The 6,732-nt window shown below is 39.5% G+C and overlaps 1 long non-coding RNA gene across 1 annotated transcript; it reads right to left on the bottom strand.

The window, feature by feature from the left end:
• Positions 1–733: 733 nt before the first annotated feature.
• On the bottom strand, positions 734–6,142 carry LOC145718166 (uncharacterized). The gene is made up of 3 exons (XR_014141617.1): positions 5,812–6,142; positions 4,748–4,798; positions 734–2,479 (listed from the first exon to the last, which is right to left on the bottom strand). It is a non-coding gene; the product is annotated as an uncharacterized LOC145718166 (long non-coding RNA).
• Positions 6,143–6,732: the final 590 nt, after the last annotated feature.

Genomic DNA, 6,732 nt, shown 5'->3' with positions numbered 1-6,732 from the left:
TCAGAGAGTTGTTGCTCTTCTTTTCTTTGATCTCCTGTTGAGTTTGTAGGTGTTCAGAATGGTTTGATCCCTATCCAGCTGAATTCCTGAGAGGAGACGAAATCCAGGTCTCCTACTCCTCCGCCATCTTGCTCCGCCCCCCTGTGAAGTTTTTCTTAAAAGTGTATTGTGCTTAGCTTTATAAGATAAACAATTCAGTATTCAGGTTTAAACAAAAACTTAATCTCTTCAAAAGTAGGTATTATTGCTCCTGAATTAGAGATGAGGAAACCAAGACCAGAAATTGTAAAAACTTGGCCAAAATCAAGGCCAACTGTCAGGGCCAAGATGTGACCACAGCTCTGATCATGGTGATGACAGAGCTCTTTCCAGTTTCTCACTTCTGCATATTTCCAGAGTGCCTTGTATGCACTAGGCACTTGGGTACAGTGGTGAGAAAGACATTGTTTACCCATGAACTGGATGCTTTGTGAAGAGTGACTATTTTTATATTGCATTTGTCTACAGGTCTGTCTGCCCACTGGAGTAAAATCTCCGGGAGACAGAGCCAATGCATTATTTAGCGTTGGAGTCATAGTGCCTGGCATAGAGCTCAGAGCAGTGGTAAACAATCAAATCATGCCTATGATGGAATTATTGTCTAAAAACTATGAAAAAGTAGTATTTATTTTTTGGACTACTACTTAACAAGTTTTAAGATTAAAATATACTTATGGAAACATGCTTGAGATTAATAAAAAAGGAAGACAAGGGAGAAGAAAAAGCCATTGCCATACTATGGGTACAACCCCGCAGCATGCTTTTCTGTTTAAAACAGCTTGGAAAGCATTTAAATTTAATTCATCAAGAGATATCTCATTTAGCACTATTCTTAATCACTCCAAACTGGAAACAACCCAAATGTCCTTCAATGGATGAATGGATAAACCAACTGTGGTACAGCTGTACGATGGAATATTACTTAGCAATAAAAAGAAATGAACTAGTCTTCAAAATTACCATTGGAACTTTAAAGAAATATACATATCTGGGCTCCATGTCTGGGCATGGTTTAGTAAATCTCAGGTAGGGAGGGCCCAGGCATCTCTTTTTAAAAAAATATATACAGGGTGATTCTACCAGAGAGCCAGAAACAAAGGTTACTATACCCATCTCTCTAAAACAGTGATCTGTGGACTAATGTGACGTGTGTATCTAGCAACAGATTAGAATTTTGCAGCCCACATAGGGGAGGTAACTTTATGCTATTTCACTATTAGCCAAACCCAAGATCCAGATAAATAGGAGAAGAAAGCAGTCATTGTAAATCCAAGCTAAGTGTAGCCAATTTTCTTTCTGGAAAATAAAAATGTCAAAAATGGGGGGAAAAAAGGAATGAACTATTGATACACAAAACAATATGGGTGAACCTCAAAAATGTTACACTGAGTGGAAGGAATCTGACTCAAAAGGCTACATATTATAGTATTCCATCCATATGACATTTTCAAAAGAATGCCACAGGTGAAAGAAAACATCTGTAGATTAGGGGTTGCCAGGGCAGAGGGGTGGGGTGACTATAAAGGAACAGAAGGAAGGGTTGTTTTGGGGTAATGGAACTAATTGGCCTGGATCCTGAATGTAGTGGTGGTAACCCAAATCTGTACGTGTGTGAAAATTCTTAGAACTATTAGGGGCACCTGGCTGGCTCAGTCAGAAGAACACATGACTCTTGATCTTGAGGTTGTAAGTTTGAGTCCCACATTGGGTGTAGAGATTACTTAAAAATAAAATCTTTAAAAAAATTGGGGTGCCTGGGTGGCTCAATCGTTAAGCGTCTGCCTTTGGCTCAGGTCATGATCCCAGGATCCTGGGATCATGCCCTGTGTCGGGAAGCCTGCTTCTCCTTCTCCCACTCCCCCTGCTTGTGTTCCCTCTCTTGCTGTGTCTCTCTCTGTCAAATAAATAAATAAAATCTTTAAAAAAAATCATAGAACTGTCCATCAAGGAGAAAAACAAGTTGATAAAAAGGCTCTGAAGCTTATCATTGTATGGCGGTACCATAATATGTTAAACTATTCTCCTTTAATGGAAGTCATCTGTTTCCAGTCTTTAACTATTGCATATGATGTTACAATAAAGAATCAACTAGATATATCTTAACATGGCATTTTAAGTCTGAACAAGAATGAGAAATGGAAGGAATGAGCCCCTGCTAGACAAAGGATGCTCTCTCTTAGACTCTCAGACATAAGAGGTAATGATTCCAAGATGGTCCTCAAAATTGACAGGATGAGGTTTGTCATGGGAGTTGAAGAAATGTGTGGCATGGGAAGCTACTTACCTTGACAAGTGTTCTCCTTCTCACTTTGGAATTTGGTGCCCCCCGAAAGGAGCTAATGCCCAGAGGCACATTCACAGTAGTGACTCCCCTCAACATTGTGACAACGTGCAAAGCTTCCACAAGATACGCATAGAGGTGGGCCACACTCGTTGATATCTGGAACATAAGTGGGAACTGCTAGGAACACCCAAAATTCTGGTAGGATAGGTAGCAACGAGATTCAAATGATTTTACCCCTTGCATTTTCTTTCCAAACAAAATAATGTGTTTACAGGAGAAAACTGGGAAATTGGAAAATGCAAAGAACCATAAATATCCAACCACTGAGATTACAACAATTTTTTAATAATGGAGAACAGTATAATAACTCCACATGTACCTGTCACCCAGCATTACCAATTATGAAGATAACACTATTACTTTTTCATTGATTTCCCATAGCATCAGACCAGAGCTTTAAAAAAATTTTTTTCACACCTTTTAGTATATACAAATTCTCCCAGGATTTTAGAATATTTTATGACTACTTTTCCACATCAAAATAAAAAAAATAATTTTAATGCCTATAGATATTCCATAGTAGGGATATTTCATATTTTATCCAACTTATGACCACCTGGACAGACATCAGAATGCTACAGTTTGAACCATGGGTCCAGATTCTTCCACTTCCTAGCTATGTGACTTTGGACAAATGGCTTCCCCTCTCCAGGCTCAGTTTCCTTATTTACAATATGGCACCAACATTGACTTTCTCAAGGGGCTGATCTGGATTTCTTCAGGGACAGTGTTTGAGAGATTTGTGGACTTCAAATTATCCCTATCTGAATTCCAGCTGTATGACCAGCTGTGTGAGTGTGAGCAAACCACCTCTCAAAGTCTCGGTTCCCTTACCTATAAATCAGGGATAATAACAGTATGCACTCATCTGGTTGTTAGGTAGTTTAAATTAATTTTAACTTTGGAAATAGCGTTTTACAAATGGCAAATGGCCATCCTGGCATAAGGTTGCATGTGGGTATTTTTGGATGGAGGAACTGAGATTATAGGGAGTTCCCGGCAAGTTAGTGCTAGGGTTGGTAGAACATTCCGAATCTTGGCTGGCTGCATGGCCCTCCCTGACTGCCTCCTTCAACATGCTCCCTCTGTCTTTGACCAATTAACAGCCAACAACAACAAAATGCATTGGCTTCTTATCAAGTGCAATGCACTGTTCTAAGTGTTTTACATGTATTAATTTATCATTTATGTATTTTCTTATTGAGGTAACATTCACATAACAAAAGAACACTACATCTGAAACCAGTGATGTACCATGGGTTGGCTAATTGAATTTAAATTAAAAAAAAAGGATTTAGAAAAAATATCAACTCTTTTAAAGTGAACAACTCACTGGCATTTATTACATTACAATGTGGTGCAACCACCACCTCTCTCTAGTTCCAGAACATTTTTATCACTCCAAAAGAAAACCCCCTTAGGTGAAGGGGATTAAGAGTACAGTTCTTATGAGCACTGAGTAACTGTGAATCACTGAGAATTGTTGAATCACTACATTGTACACTGAAAACTAATATAACACTGTATATTAATTATACTGGAATTAAAATTAAAAACTCAATTAAAAAAACCCCTTACGCAACTAAGTAGTCAATCCCCATTCCTCTCTCCCCCAGCACCTGGAAACCATCAATTTGCTTTCTGTTTCTGTGAATTCCATTTATATGTATTTGTTGATTTAAAGCACACAATAACTAAATGGGTTGATATCATTATCCCCAATTTACAGATAAGGAAATTGAGGCACTGGGAGATGAAACAATTTGCTTGGACTTGCACACTGGAATTCAGATAGTCCAGCTCCAAATCCTAAGCTTTTAACACTACTCCTTGACCAGGAGACATGATTGCCCATCTCTTGGTTTTCCTCTCCTGCCCTTGGCAAAGAACTTCAGTGTTGCTCCAAGGGCTGAGGAGTCTGGATACCCCCAGGTGACCCCTCTTTGATGACCCCCTCTACGGTCTCTCAGCCTCTTTACCTGTACAGACCTCCGAGGGGTTGCTAAAGATAACCTATCCAGACAAAGAAGTGAATCCAGGATCACAATGGCAGGAAGTGGTATTGGTACAGTGGGCATTCCGTGGACATCGAGCACAGGGAGCTGTTGGGAAGGGATATATAGGTTTGAAGGCCCTCAGAAGATTCCAACTCCCAGATGGGAACAAGGAGATGGAAGGAAGAGAAGGAAGTGATGCTTGTCTTCATACAAGGAATTGTCCTTGGTAATGGACTAGAAGTTTGCAGGAGAATCAGGGTCAAATTCTCAAATCCTAAGAAGACTATTCCCAAGAAATGGCCTTTGCTAGTGTGAAGTCCCATTCCTCAGCTTCGGGTGATGGATGGGGTTTGTTACACATACTCACCTCTGTTCTTGTGGGCAATAATTTCCAGTGATGTTAGCAGGACACAAAGCCCTAGAACAGAAAGAGAAGGTAAATATGGCTGAAGAATGAACTCCAAACCACCCACAGAAATAGCTACTACAAGCTGGTTAAGGAGACTCTCCCCTATGGCATTATGGCTTCTAGAACATCTCAGTGTTTTCTTCTGGACAAGCTCCTAGACTTTCCCACAGGACCTAGGGGGGCACATGTTCTCTCTCCCTATTTTCTTCCAGAAGTCTCCTGAGGAATTGATCACAGCAGGCTTTTACTATACGGATCACAATCTACACAGATGGAAAGTAATAGGCATATGTATTAGAACATCTTTTCCCACCCATTTTATGACATACCCCTTATGAAGAAAATTTCAGATCTACCTGTCTTTATTCAGATACTAATACTAGTTTTTTACAGTCAGGATCGTTCTTCTTTTGAAGTGACTTAAATCCATTTTCACTTCCTAGGCTGGCCTGAGATTACACCACTGGTCTTGGAGTTGAATGCAATTACATTAGAATTTTAGCTCTGCCACTCACTGGCTCTGTGACTTTGTGCAACTTGATCTTTATTTTAAAATTTTTTTCCATTTAATGAAAAATTCCAAACATAAGTCAAATGTAGAAAAACAGTCAACTCAACCTGTGTGTATTAATTACCCTGCTACAATAATCATAAACTTATGGTCACTTTTATTTCATCTACACCTTTACTCAGTCCCTGCCCCCACTGGATAATTTGGAGGCAAATTCCAGGCACCATATTATTTCACATGATTTATTCTAAGAACAAAATTATTTATAGGCATTAATAACAAAAAATATATAAATTATAAATTGAGAAATCCCAAAATAAGCCCCACATTTTCCTTTGGTTGCAAATTCAAACCACTTCCTTCTTGGAAAAAAATGCCTTTTTTTGTTCTTATCCTTCGGGAGAATAGTGCAAGAACAAGCAGTGAATCAAGCAGAGGAAAAAGACATTTCTCAAAAGGCACAGAGAACACTAAAATGGTTTCAACTGAAGATTCTCACAATTCTACCTACCTGAATAAAATGCAAAATACCTGCACCTCATGGTACAGAAACATGAAGCCTCAGCAGTGGGGGAATTCGATCTTGAGCTGTGGACTAATAATATTTCCTGTTGAAGCAAATATGTACCCTAGAAGACCTGACTTGGCAAAGAGCTAGCCTGAATGCTTTCTTCCCCTTTCCCCACCAAATTGAACTTACCATAATCCCTGTTCCGCTTTCTATTCTTTGCCTGGCATTACTACTCTTTGCACTGCCAGCCTCCTTGCTGATGTTTGTTAATTTCTAATGATGAAAGAGTGAGTGATGGTAAATCTCTTTAGATGGTCTTTTTTTTTTTCCAATTTCTGGAATTTTTTTTATTATGTTATGTTAATCACCATACATTACATCATTAGTTTTTGATGTAGTGTTCCATGATTCATTGTTTGCATATAACACCCAGTGCTCAAGGCAGAACGTGCCCTCTTTAATACCCATCACTAGGCTAAACCATCCCCCCACCGCCTTTCCCTCTAGAACCCTCAGTTTGTTTTTCAGAGTCCATCATCTCTCATGGTTCGTCTCCCCCTCCGATTTCCCCTGCTTCATTCTTCCCCTCCTGCTATCTTCTTTTTTTTTTTTTCTTAACATATATTGCATTATTTGTTTCAGAGGTACAGATCTGTGATTCAACAGTCTTGCACACTTCACAGCGCTCACCAAGCACATACCCTCCCCAATGTCCATCACACAGCCACCCCATCCCTCCCACCCCCACCACTCCAGCAACCCTCAGTTTGTTTCCTGAGATTAAGAATTCCTCATACCAGTGAGGTCATATGATACATGTCTTTCTCTGATTGACTTATTTCACTCAACATAATACCCTCCAGTTCCATCCACGTCGTTGCAAATGGCAAGATCTCATTCCTTTTGATGGCTGCATAATAT

The sequence above is a fragment of the Leptonychotes weddellii genome, unplaced genomic scaffold (assembly GCF_054177405.1).
Source record: "Leptonychotes weddellii isolate Sample4059 unplaced genomic scaffold, ASM5417740v2 HiC_scaffold_11572, whole genome shotgun sequence".
Classification (NCBI taxonomy): Eukaryota; Metazoa; Chordata; class Mammalia; order Carnivora; family Phocidae; genus Leptonychotes; species Leptonychotes weddellii.
The sequence above is the reverse complement of the archived record's forward strand: the minus strand, read 5'-3'. Positions and strand labels throughout refer to the sequence as shown.